This window comes from Mus pahari, chromosome 20, assembly GCF_900095145.1.
Source record: "Mus pahari chromosome 20, PAHARI_EIJ_v1.1, whole genome shotgun sequence".
Taxonomy (NCBI): Eukaryota; Metazoa; Chordata; class Mammalia; order Rodentia; family Muridae; genus Mus; species Mus pahari.
The window spans coordinates 44,582,467-44,594,255 of record NC_034609.1 but is presented as its reverse complement, the minus strand read 5'-3'; the positions used below and the strand labels follow the sequence as shown (position 1 = coordinate 44,594,255).

The window sequence follows — 11,789 nt, the reverse complement described above, 5'->3', positions numbered from 1 at the left end:
GGCGGAAGAACCTTTAGGGCAGGAGGCACGTTTGGCAGATGTGGGTCCTAGACGACAGCCCAGATGTGGTGGACTGATGATGTTTTGCCCTCATTCTCCAAGAATCACAGATTCATGGGCAAGATTCTCAGCTTCTCCTACATCACAGCTTTCTCCTCCAGGGAGAGGCCATCTCTAGCTATCCACAGGCTGCCATGAGACTGGTACCTGGCCCACAGATGGAGTCAAGGGTCATGGTTACCATACTGACTCCTCTCCAAGCACTGACTCTTGGGTACCAGCAATCTCCCCATAGGAAGACTTCTTTAGGCTGTGCGGCATGGCCTTAGTTGATAATGTGGGAGGAGTTCTCAGAGCCCTCTCATGAGGTCACCTTGAGTGTTCAGAGCAAAGATGGCAGTGTTAATAGGTACCACGCACCAACTGTGTGGTTTGTGGTTGCTTAGCTCTCCTTCTAGATTCATGCTTTGTATGTACCTGGGTATCAGACACACTGAGTAATGAGTGTGCCGCCAGCCAAGCTCCTCCCCAGTGCCTGTCTATCAGGCAGGGTATCCTTCATCTCCCTAGAAACGGATCACCCAGCACCTCCTTTTCGGTCCTGCTGCTCTTTCTTTCTCATCTTATTGCGGGGTTGTGACTTCCAGCTCCTAGCTTAAGCTAGCAGGAGGAGAAAATGCACACCCTTGTCTCACTCCTGATCTTGGAGGAAGCGATTTCTGCCTTTCCTCATTTGGTATGATGTTGATTGTGGGTTTGACATACAGATATATACACACACATAAAGACATACACACACACCTGACACACGTACATACATACACATACATACATACACACATACACCCTATACACATATATACATACCACATACACATACATACACACTTATACACACATATATACACATACACCCAACACACATACACTCTTACACACACATACATATACACACACATATACACATACACACATATATACACATACATGCCCACACAAATACATACACACACATACACACATATACATACACATGCACACACACACACATACAAACATATACACCAAACACACACACATACCCAGCACACATACATACCCCCCACGTATGCACACATGCATACATACCCCCACACACATACACACACCCCGACACACACTCACATATACACTCACACACACACACTCACACACTCTCTCACACACACACATACAGACTCTCATACACACTCACACACACACACAATGAGTAAATACATGACTCAATAAGAAGTGAGTGTATGTGAGTGTGTGTGTGTGAGTGTATATGTGAGTGTGTGAGAGTCTGTGAGTGTGGGAGAGTGTGTGAGTCTGTGTATGTGAGAGTATATGTGAGCATGTGTGTGAGAGTGTGTGTGTGTGTGTGAGTATCTGAGTGTATGTGTGTGAGTGGACATGAGAGTGTGTTTGAGTGTGTGAGAGCCTTGTGAGTGTGAATGTATGTGTGTGGTTCTGTATGTACCATGGCATGTAAGAGGAAGCCTGAGGATGCTCGGGAACCAGTCCTCTCCTACTCTGCTTTGAAGCTGCATCTCTCTTGTTTCTCCCCTCTTCTGGGGGCTTCAGTGAGCTGACTCATGAGCTTCCAGGAGGTTTACCTGTGTGTGCCCCCACATCTGGGTCTTCGTGAGGGTTCACCACCAAACACAGGTCAGCAGGTGTGTGGTGGCATCAGCTGAGCCATCTCTCCAGCCACACGCAGTACTTTTGGTGTGCGTTAGGCTCAGTTTGTAGTATGTGCTGAGAACTCTTGTATCTCTGTTCACTGGATATGATTGCCAGACCCTTCCTCCCTTGCTCCCTCCCACCCTCCCATCCTTCCTCTCTTCCTCCTTCCCTTCCTCCCTCTGTCTCTCTGTTTTTTTTTTTTTAACCTACTCTGGTCTGATCTTGGGATCCAGGAAATGCTGGTGTAGAAAGAGCTTGAAAGCACTTCCACCTGTCAATCCCCTGGAGCAGTTGGAAGGAAGTCTTTATCTTTTTGGTGACGTTCAGCCTGAAGCCGGCCATGCCTGGTCCTTTCTTCCTTGGAAGCTTTTGACAACTGAAGCAGCCCAATCGCTTGCAACTGGCTGGTGCAGGTTTTGTGTTCTCACGTTCACTCTTAGCAGGCTTATGCATCCAGGATGCATCCATTCCTTCTGGGGTTTGACTTCCTTGCGTGTTTGTGACCCTTCCCAGGAGCCTGCTTGCTTCTGCACTGTTGGTTATAACGTATCATTTTCCTCCCTAATTTTACTTCTCTGGGTGTCTGTCCTTTATTTCTTGATCAGTGCAGCTAAGAATTTGTTTCATTTAGAGATTAAAAAAAGGAAAAAAAATCAACCCACTGACTCTTTCTTCATTGGTCTTTTATGTTTTGTTTTGTTCTTTTTTTTGTTTTTTGCTTTTGTTTTTTTTTTTTAAAGATTTCTTCCCCTGGCAATGGGCAAAGAGACACCTTGTTAATGGTGTTGTTCTTATATCAGCCAGGGGCAGAGTGGATGGCAGTCCTTTGTTCATCCTAGCTTGATGCCTGCCTTGGTGGCCAAAGCTGTTTTATGCCTAGGGCACAATAAAAAAAAAAAAAGATTTCTTTATTTATCTCATGTATATGAGTACACTGTAGCTGTCTTCAGACACACACCAGAAGAGGGCATTGGATCCCATTACAGACGGTTGTGAGCCACCGCGTGGTTGCTGGGAATTGAACTCAGGACCTCTGGAAAGAGCAGTCAGTGCTCTTAACCGCTGAGCCATCTCTCCAGTCCACTTTTATGTTTTTTTTTTGGTTTTTGTTTTTTTTTGTTTTGTTTTTGTTTTTAAATCTCAATTTTATGTCTTTGTTAATTCTTTCCCTCTGTTAACCTGAGTTTGTTTTACTTTTGCCTTCTGGTTTCCCGAGTTCCGTCGGAGGGTTATTTGTTTATCGCTGCCTTGTCAAATGTCTGAGCTTTGCTCTGACCCCATCTTGGATGTCTCCTCCCATGTCTGGTTTTAAAAAAAAAATTCAAAATTTCCCTTTTCATTTCCTCATTGACACCTGCTGGTTCAGTGTACTTCATCACCATGTGTTTTATAGTTTCCCGGGTTTTAGTCCACAGCGGGCAGTCAGAGAGTGTCTTCCACAGCTTCAAGGACAGCATGCCCGTTGGCACCTGCTATGCTCACTTGCCCTGTGATATAGTTTGTTGAGCTGAGATTCTTTGCTGTTTTGTTTGGTTTGAGCATTGATGAAGCGATGATTTGAAGGTCCCAATCCCGTCTGTTCTAGAGTCCGTCTCCCCTCCTAGACCTGCTAATTAATGCTTGTTTTATGTAATTACATATGCCAGCATGGGAAATCTCGTGGCATACCTGGTTCCTGGTTTTATTCAAGGCCATGATGCTACCTGGGGCAGGGCTGACTAGGTGGGCCAGGTGTGTGTGTGTGTTTGTGAGTGTGCATATATGTGCATGTGTGTGTGATAGTGTGTATATGTGTGTGAATATGTGTGTGAGTGTGCATGTATGTGTGTGAGTGTGTGTGAGTGTGTGTGTAAGGTACTGCTTTGGAATCTCTACTGCAAAAGACAGACAGGCTATCTATCCCCTCCCCCATTTTAATACCTGCCCACCTTAACAAAGGGCAGTGCTTGTACTTGGCAGGGCCTCACTGGGTTGGGGTGGGAAGATAGGACATCAACATAAACCACCAGACAAGCTGGCAGATATTTTAGTGTTCACCGCCCACCCCACCCCACATATACACCAAACACTGGCTTGGTCTGAATGCATTCCACTCCTCTGGGGTTAAAGAATCAAATCCTTGGCAGCCGGGACCCTCAAAACTCCTGAGAACCCTCCAGACAGCTCTAAAGGTCAGGGCATCCCCTGGTGGACCACACAGACCCAAGTCAAATCTGGAAAATAAATCCGATTCCATCGGAGTTAGACTTTTTGGAACCTTCATCTGCTCACTGCTGTCCCAGCACCCTGTAGGGACATCCAGAGATACAAGGAACAGGTAGGGAGCCTAGGGAGGCTCACAGGTGGGAAGGGACAGAGTGGGGACAGATGCAGAGGAAGACATTGTTCCCATCTGCTCCGGATCAGCACCAGGGGATCCTAGACAGAGGTTTTCGGTTTCATATTCTGCTTCCCTCACGGTGGAGTGCAGGGCATAGGGTTGGGAAGGGCATGGGAGGGTGCACACATGCGGGCACACTCTGAGAGAGTCAGCTTTTCCTCCGCTGGCCATCATTATTTCGAAATGTGTACAAACAGGGCAACTGTTCTAGTTTGTTTTGGCTGTAGAGATGGCGAAAGCCCGCGGAACGCGGGTGAGCTCCAGCCTTACACAGGCCTAAGGCTTGCCAGTCCTGAGCCAGGTCTGAGGAGTCTGAGCACCACAGAGCTTGCCTCTCCCTGACTGGACAGCCTTCCCTAACCGGTGCAGAGAACTAGGGAGAAGACCCAACTGACAGCCAGGGAAGTCGGGCAGGAATCTGGGATCCAGACTTCTAGCAATCGCCCGTGACTCCTGCCAGGAGGATTGGTGTAAATCCTGAACACTATCTGCAGTCCCATTTCGTAGGTAGAGAAACTGAGGCATAAGCACTTGCCTAGGGCCCCACAAGCCACTGAGGTGAGCCGGATGGTACAGCCCGTCCCGGTTGAGCACAATAGCCAGGTTAGTAGGCAGTCTATCCCACGTGGTTGAAGACCCCCTCTCCCCTAGAAGTCCTGTCCCAAAGTAGGTGAAGGGTGAAGGGGACAGGCAGGACTTCCTCATGTGTTTGTTTTGGGCACCTTTCTCACAGTCAGCCAAGCCAGGGCCAGCTTTCTGCTCCCCAGGGGCTGCCTAGTGGTGAGAAAACCTGGGGTTCTCTCTTATCTCTGCCCAGCAGGACGTGTCCTGTGCTCTGTCCTGGTGAGGTTTCCAAGCCAGCAGTGATGAGCTTGCAGATTCTGGCTGTGATGGCCCCGACCAGTTGGGGGTGGGGGTGTGTGTCTGTGTTTCCCAGGCCCCTCAGCCCTGTGGCCCAGCTCCCGCCGGCCACCACTCCTCTGCCACTGGCCCCTGCGCTCAGCCCATGCAGGCTGCCCACGCAGACTACGAAGTGTGATGGCAGGGGTGGGGGTGGATTCCGGTTTCCTCCCATTCTTTGTGTTGGGCAGAGAGTGATTCCCAGCCAGGAGGGGCGGTGGGATGCAGTGCACCTCGTGGCCTGCAGGGGTGCTGTTCCAGGAGGACTGCTCTTAATCCACCCTCAGTACCAACTTCTGAAGATGCTCCCACTGGGCTGGGGTCGGACGGAGCGGGGAGTGTGGAGAATGATTGCAACCTACTCCCACGACTGTTTAAAACACGGAGTCTCAGGGCCCTGGCCTCAGAGACATACATTAGAACTTGGAGAGGCCGTTCAGGGTCCAACATTAACAGCAGGCACGCACTGATTCTGCAGATATGGAGCTTGGGTCAGGCTCTGGAAGTTAGGACCGCTACAGCTTCACAACAATGCTCTGCTCTCCGTTGCTCCATCTTTTTAAAATCAATCAAGCAAGACTCTCTCTCTCTCTCTCTCTCTCTCTCTCTCTCTCTTTCTCTCTCTGTGTGTGTGTTCACATACAACAGAACACGTATTAAGGTCAGAGGACAACTTGTAAGAGTCAGTTCTTTTTTCATACCGTGTATGTTCTGGGGAATCAAACTCAGGCCATCAGGCTCTGTGGCAAGAAGAACTTTTACCTGCTGAGCCCGCTTACCAGCCTGCTCCACCTCTTGGGACCCCTCAATTCTCAAGGTGCTGCGAGCCAGCAACAGAGGCCACGGTGCTATGAATTCATTTTTCATGAGGAGATTTTTACAACAGCCAACACCCAGCAGAGGGGCACATGGCTCCTTTGGAGCTGTCCCTTGATTTGGCATCAGGCTGTGGAAAGTGCCCAAGAGACCCCTCAGATGCAGGCCACCCCCAGCTCTCCCCTGACCGTCCTCAGCTCTGAGTGCATCAGCCAGGACCAGGGCTCAGTGACTGTCAGGTATGGGGTGAAGCTGAGTTAACTCCCTCCCTGAGAAGAAGTCATATGGAATCGGGGCTGCTGTGGGGCTCATTGGGATTGGGGGAGGGTGCCTTAGATCTGAGCAAAGTGGACAGGGGTCAGAGGCAGGTGGAACAGAGAGATTGTCATTGTCCAGACATGGGGTCATAGACCTGTTGGTGGTCTCAGACCATAGGGACTCTTGCTTAGCAACAGAACCCTGATAAAAAAACAAAAACAAAAAACAGGCTGCCCTTGGTCCACCTCTTGATGTGTGTGAGCTCATCTGGAGGTTCCAAGATGAGGCTTACTTTTTGTGGGTCTCTGAACACAGTTGCCACTCGAGTCTCAGGGCTGTCACCAGGAGTCCCACCCACCTCACCCATAAATAGATTTCCTGATTTCTGGCTTTTCCTAAGATCTTCATCAGAGGGTTCAGCAAGACCGTTTCTCCTCCCTACAGAGCTGGGGGCAGCTCCCCTTCCTGTCCCCTCTCCTGCCTGCCTGGCCTGGGTGACAGCTCGGCTGGGTCCTCCATTTCATTGTCTTGTACCTTGTGTTCAGTTTGAAGAAAGCCACCACTCTCCACACCTCTGTTTTGGAAAAAAAAAAAAAAAAAAAAAAACCTGCCACACTGCCTGTAACCTGTTTGAGCTGGTCTCCTGTGGTCCCCGTATGACCTTAACAAGACAACAGGGATGTGACCGCCTCTCTTCCAAGCATCAATCATTTGACTCAGAAGGAATGGCGACACAGTCATAACAGCCATGAAAACCAGAGTTCCCGTGAGGATGAGCTTAGAGAACTGACCTGGGGAAGAGTCACCGAGTGGAGGGAACCTGAGCACACATTTCCCAGTGGAGTCTCCAGATAGCCTTGCTGTTGCCAAGAATGCTATAGAGAAAGCATCTTAAGTCTGTATGGATGAGGCACCTGTCAATAATAGACTGATGGCCTATAGCTTAGGTAGGAAATAGGAGGTGGGACATCCTGTAGGCAGAGAGGATTCTGGGATATGCCAGGCAGATAGGTTTGCCTGGGAAGATGGAGTATAGGTACACGGTCCCTGAGCACAGGTAACCAGCCACGTGGCAGAATATAGATTAAAATAAGTGGGTTAGCTTAAGTTATGATTCTAGTCAGAGAAGAGCCTAGCTATATGGCCAAGCTATTTGTAAACATATTTTGAGTTTGAGTCTTATTTTCAGGAGCCTGGGGCTGGGAGGAAGAGCCGGACTCAACTTCTATAGAATGCATCCTGGCAAGTACCGATAAGAAATTCTCCGTGATCCTTCATGCTCTGGCCAGGAACCCCATCTTCCCACAGCCATGGCTCCCCTCACCCAAGACCAGAGGGGTCTCTGGCCCACTTCTTCAGACCTGTTCGTCCTCTCTGCTGTGTCAGAGCACCGAGGCCAGCATGTGGCGCTTTTCTGGAAGGAAGCCTACATTTCTAGATCCCCACACAAACTGTCAATAAGCTTTGTTTAATACACACAACACGCAGCCTACTTTTGGACTGACACATTTTAAAAGCGGATTATGATTTTAAATCGGGCGAGATTGTGGTTGTACACATTTGTTTTGATGCCTGACTTGACTTCAAGTTTCAGTTCAGCTGTGTGGTCTTGGGCAAGTTGCTTAACCTCTCTGTGATATGTTTTTTTTTTCTAAACTACAAATTGGTTAGCAATAGCCCTTGTGTTATTGTATCGAATGAGCAGATACATGGGAAGTCCCTGGTGGTTCCTGTTAAGTGGGTATTCTGTAACTATCAGGAGACTTGGCCCCATCCCAGGATAGAATAAGTTTCAAACATGACAGTGGAATGGGACTCCCTAGCAGCCACTGACATCCAGGAAGGCTTTACTACGGAGCTGGAAGCTCATAACACAGAGGGGTGGGACAGTCAACAAGTGGGCCACCAATTAGTGTTGACAAGGTGACTAAGAGAAATGTGTCTAACCAGGTGGAATTAGCCAGAACCAGTTCCCACAGCGGAGCTGCTGGGCCTGCAAATCTCTGGCCTCTAGAATTCTTCAGCCTTGAAGCTTCTCCCCTGTGAGCTCCCAGGTGTCCTCTGAGGCCACGCTGAGGCCTCTGCGGTGGGTGCGTTCCATTTGTCAGGGTATGGGGTGATTCTCTGGGCACCCCTGGAAGCAGCCCGAAAAGTTCAAGGCTGAATGCCCGGGCTCTCATTATCAGATCTAATTGTGGGCTCAGATTTCACCAATAGGGTGTGCAGGTGGGGGCCGAGGCAGGGGTCAACACCTAAAAGCTTATTAAATCTCTGATGTGACCGGTAAGGCCCGTCTGGAGGCCATTTGACAACTCAAGTGCTAATTGCACCATTTGGCACAGGAATTACGGAAAGTGAAGATGGTTTTTCCATTTGGGTGAGTGGTAGGGGGCGAGCCGGCCCCCTCCTGGGGTGGCCCTTTCTGCTGCTCTGCTGGCTGGCCTGTGGATCTTCTGCTCTGCTCTCCTAGCCTGTGGCCTCTCTAGTTTGCAGGATGACTGACTCTCCCCCTGGCCAGCCAGCCTGGTGAGCTGGAACACCTGCCATCTGGGCTCCCCATCCAGGGCCAGGGTGTGGGAGCAGGCACCACCGCTTCCAGTGACAGCTCACTGGAGCAATATGGAAGTGTTTAAGCCGGTTTGCACCGGGCAGGGTAGCTGAGACCTGAACCTTTAAATTGCTGCCGCTCCCCCGGCTGAGCAAAAGTAAATAAATAGCAGGCAGCTGCAGCCGTCCAACGCAGGCCTGGCTATCTCTTCTGATTGCAGGGCAAGTGATTAGGGAGAAATGGGAGCCCTCCAGCCAGGGTCTGATAGAGCTCAGGGGCAGTAAATCCACCCGGCTCTGAAGCTTGAATTAACCCTTGTGGAGCCAGGAGGGAAGAGGGTGGCAAACGTGGAGTGAAAGGGGCTTGGCTTGGAGGGCCTGTTGCTACCTAGTGCATCCCCACCTCTCTGGGCTTTCTAGGGAGTCCCAGCCCTGGGAAAGCTTCAAACAGGCCCTCTGCACACCCTGATGCCATGGTGGCTGAGTTTTACCTCCCATGAAGCCAAGTGCTGAAGTCTCGGCTCCTAAGACCTCAAGGTGCATCTTCTCCACAGGCAGGGTCTCCAAAGTGGTGGGAGAGTTAACTAACTGGAAGGTCCGTGGGAAGAGGCTGGATCCAATCAGAGGGGAGGTGATGACGACACGCAGAGGGGTGACAGGAACATGGCCATATTGCTACCTGCAACCAGGAAGCGCCAGCCTGAGACTCCAGGGACTATGCATACTTGAAAATCTCAGTACAGGGGAGGTGGAGAAAGAGGCTCCCTGGGGCGCACTGGCCAGCTATGCAGCCGGACGGAATCTGGTCATCTCCGTGCTAGTGAGAACTGGTTTCACAGAACAGGGTGGATGGTGCACACACACACACACACACACACACACATGTGCATGGCACCTGTACACATACAGGTGCACAAAATACTGGGCACCAGAGTTGGTTCCTCTGCTCTGATCTGTTTGGGAAGCTCAGAAGGCTCGGCTGGAAGGAGGCGGGTTAGAGTGGATGGGATACCAAGGAGTCAAAGCTGGGCACAGTGGGAGCAAATGGCTTTCTCCTTAGGGGCGGGCGGGACAGAACAGCAATAGGCCCAGTGCAGTGTTAGCTGAGGACAGGGTCCTGTGCAGGGGCTTGGGTCTGTGTCCCACGTTGGGGAGGCCAGCCCTTAACCTGGGCCTGAAGGTCAGGTGACCCCCTCATAGGATTGTCCTGCCAGATGGCAGAACTCCTCAGACACCAAGAGAGCTGTCCTTCTCCACTCAGGGTCACCCCTGTGTGACGGTGTCCAGAATGTCCTTACTGGCAAGCTGCAAGTCCAGTAGCTGTGCAGGGCTCCATGTGGGGGAAGACCTGGCTTTAGACATCCCTGGACTGCAGCCCGAGTGCTGGCCACACCTGCCATTGCTTGAGCCAGGGGGATCTCCTGGCTCAGGGTTCCAGAGCATGCAGCCCCGTCCACTCAGCGACAGGCCATACAAGGGAGGCCCACGATGTCATTGCTGCAGTGGCTTTAAAGGACTGAGTCAGGGCCATAAAGCTGTCAGGGAGGGCAGGGCTCCTGGCTGGCTCCTGTCCAATCTCCTGCCATCATGCCTGGGCCTCAGTGACCTTGGCTCTCAAGGTGCCCCTCCCCCACCCCGGCCAGCCCACAGCACACTGTGTCCCAGGGCTCTGTTGGCTTCACGTTGTCATTGAGAGCCAAGAGTGCTTCCGGGTTAAGTCTCATTGGGTCATAATTGGGATGGAGAGCAATGGCCCAGTTAGGGCTCTTCCTGGGCTCTCATGACAGATTGAATGCCTGCGGCTCCAGGCTGACTGTGGGGTTTCAGCTCTAGTGACCCTGAGGCGGTGGGAACAGAGGACATGTCGCAGGCTTTCCTCTCTGCTCTCCCTGGCCCATCACTTTGGCTGGGCTGTCAAGCAGCTCTGTGGGAACATTCTCTCAGAGAGGAGGCCCGGGGGCTGACACATCCAGCCCCAGCCAGCTCTGCTAGGGCCCTAGAGTGCGTCATCGCACTGGGCTGACTGCCCAGGCCACTGGGGCTGATGGTAGGGAGAACCTGGCTGGGTCATCTTTCTGCTTGCAGGACAGAAATTGCCTTGTGAGCTTTACAGGAAGAAAGAGCACGGCTATGTCTCAATAAAACTTTATTTATAAAATCAAGTGCTCTGCCAAGTTTACGCTAAATGCTATGATTTGCTGGCATGGCTTGGAATATTTTCTAGACAGAGGACCCATGGTGCATAGAGCCCAGACATGGGGTTTTGGGTGTCAACACCTCCTCTTGCTGTATTCCTTTCATCTCGTGGATGTTCTGGTCCAGAGATGCTGAACCATATTTGGGGGTGTGGAGGCTAGCTCAGACTTCATTCCGGAATTTTTCCTCAAGAATTCTAACCACATTGGGCTGGAAAAATGACATGGATGAGACCCAAGTGGGACTGCTCAGGACAGAGCCCTGGGGCAAGCCTCCATGACAAAGTCTTTCCTGTCTGTGATCAGTCCTCGGGATCAACCTCACTTCTTCCACATTTGACCGATTCTGTTGCTTTTGTTGTTTAGTTGTTTGTTTTTGTCCCAGGCATCTTCAGAAGGGTCCATTTTGTGAGCGGCTCTCCCTTACAATTGAAGTGTTAATTCTTGGGCTGGGGAGATAGCTCACTTCACAAACTGGAAGACCTGAGTTCAGATCCCCAGGGCCTGTACAAAGTCAGAGCTCACTCAGTCAGACCAGCTGGTCTAGCACATAAGCATGTGCATGCACGCACAAGTGTGGAATCTCCAACTCCAAGTGGCTGGCTCTGAGGCCTTCCTGGATGAAGGACTGCAAGGATGATGATGATGATGATGATGATGATGATGATGATGATGATGATGATTTTACACAGTGGGCTGTCGTCTGCCCTTTCGGGGCTCTGGCTTGGTCCTGTCTGTCATCTACCTCCCCAGATGTCCTGAATCCCACACCACCTCTCAGGCTTCCAAATCAAAGTCACAAACCCTACATTTGAATTTAGTATTTGAAAATTTACCCTAACCTTTTTCTTCCACTTGGAGTTGACTTTTGAAGACTTGGAAAGAAACATTTTTTTCTTTTCTTTTCTTTTCTTTTCTTTTCTTTTCTTTTCTTTTCTTTTCTTTTCTTTTCTTTTCTTTTCTTTTCTTTTCTTTTCTTTTCTTTT

At 50.4% G+C, this 11,789-nt stretch overlaps 1 non-coding gene across 1 annotated transcript; it reads left to right on the top strand.

Annotated features, from left to right (window-relative positions):
* The first annotated feature begins 2,452 nt into the window (after nt 1-2,452).
* On the top strand, nt 2,453-2,596 carry LOC115062739. Its single transcript, XR_003842668.1, has one exon. It is a non-coding gene; the product is annotated as a small nucleolar RNA SNORA48 (small nucleolar RNA).
* Nucleotides 2,597-11,789: the final 9,193 nt, after the last annotated feature.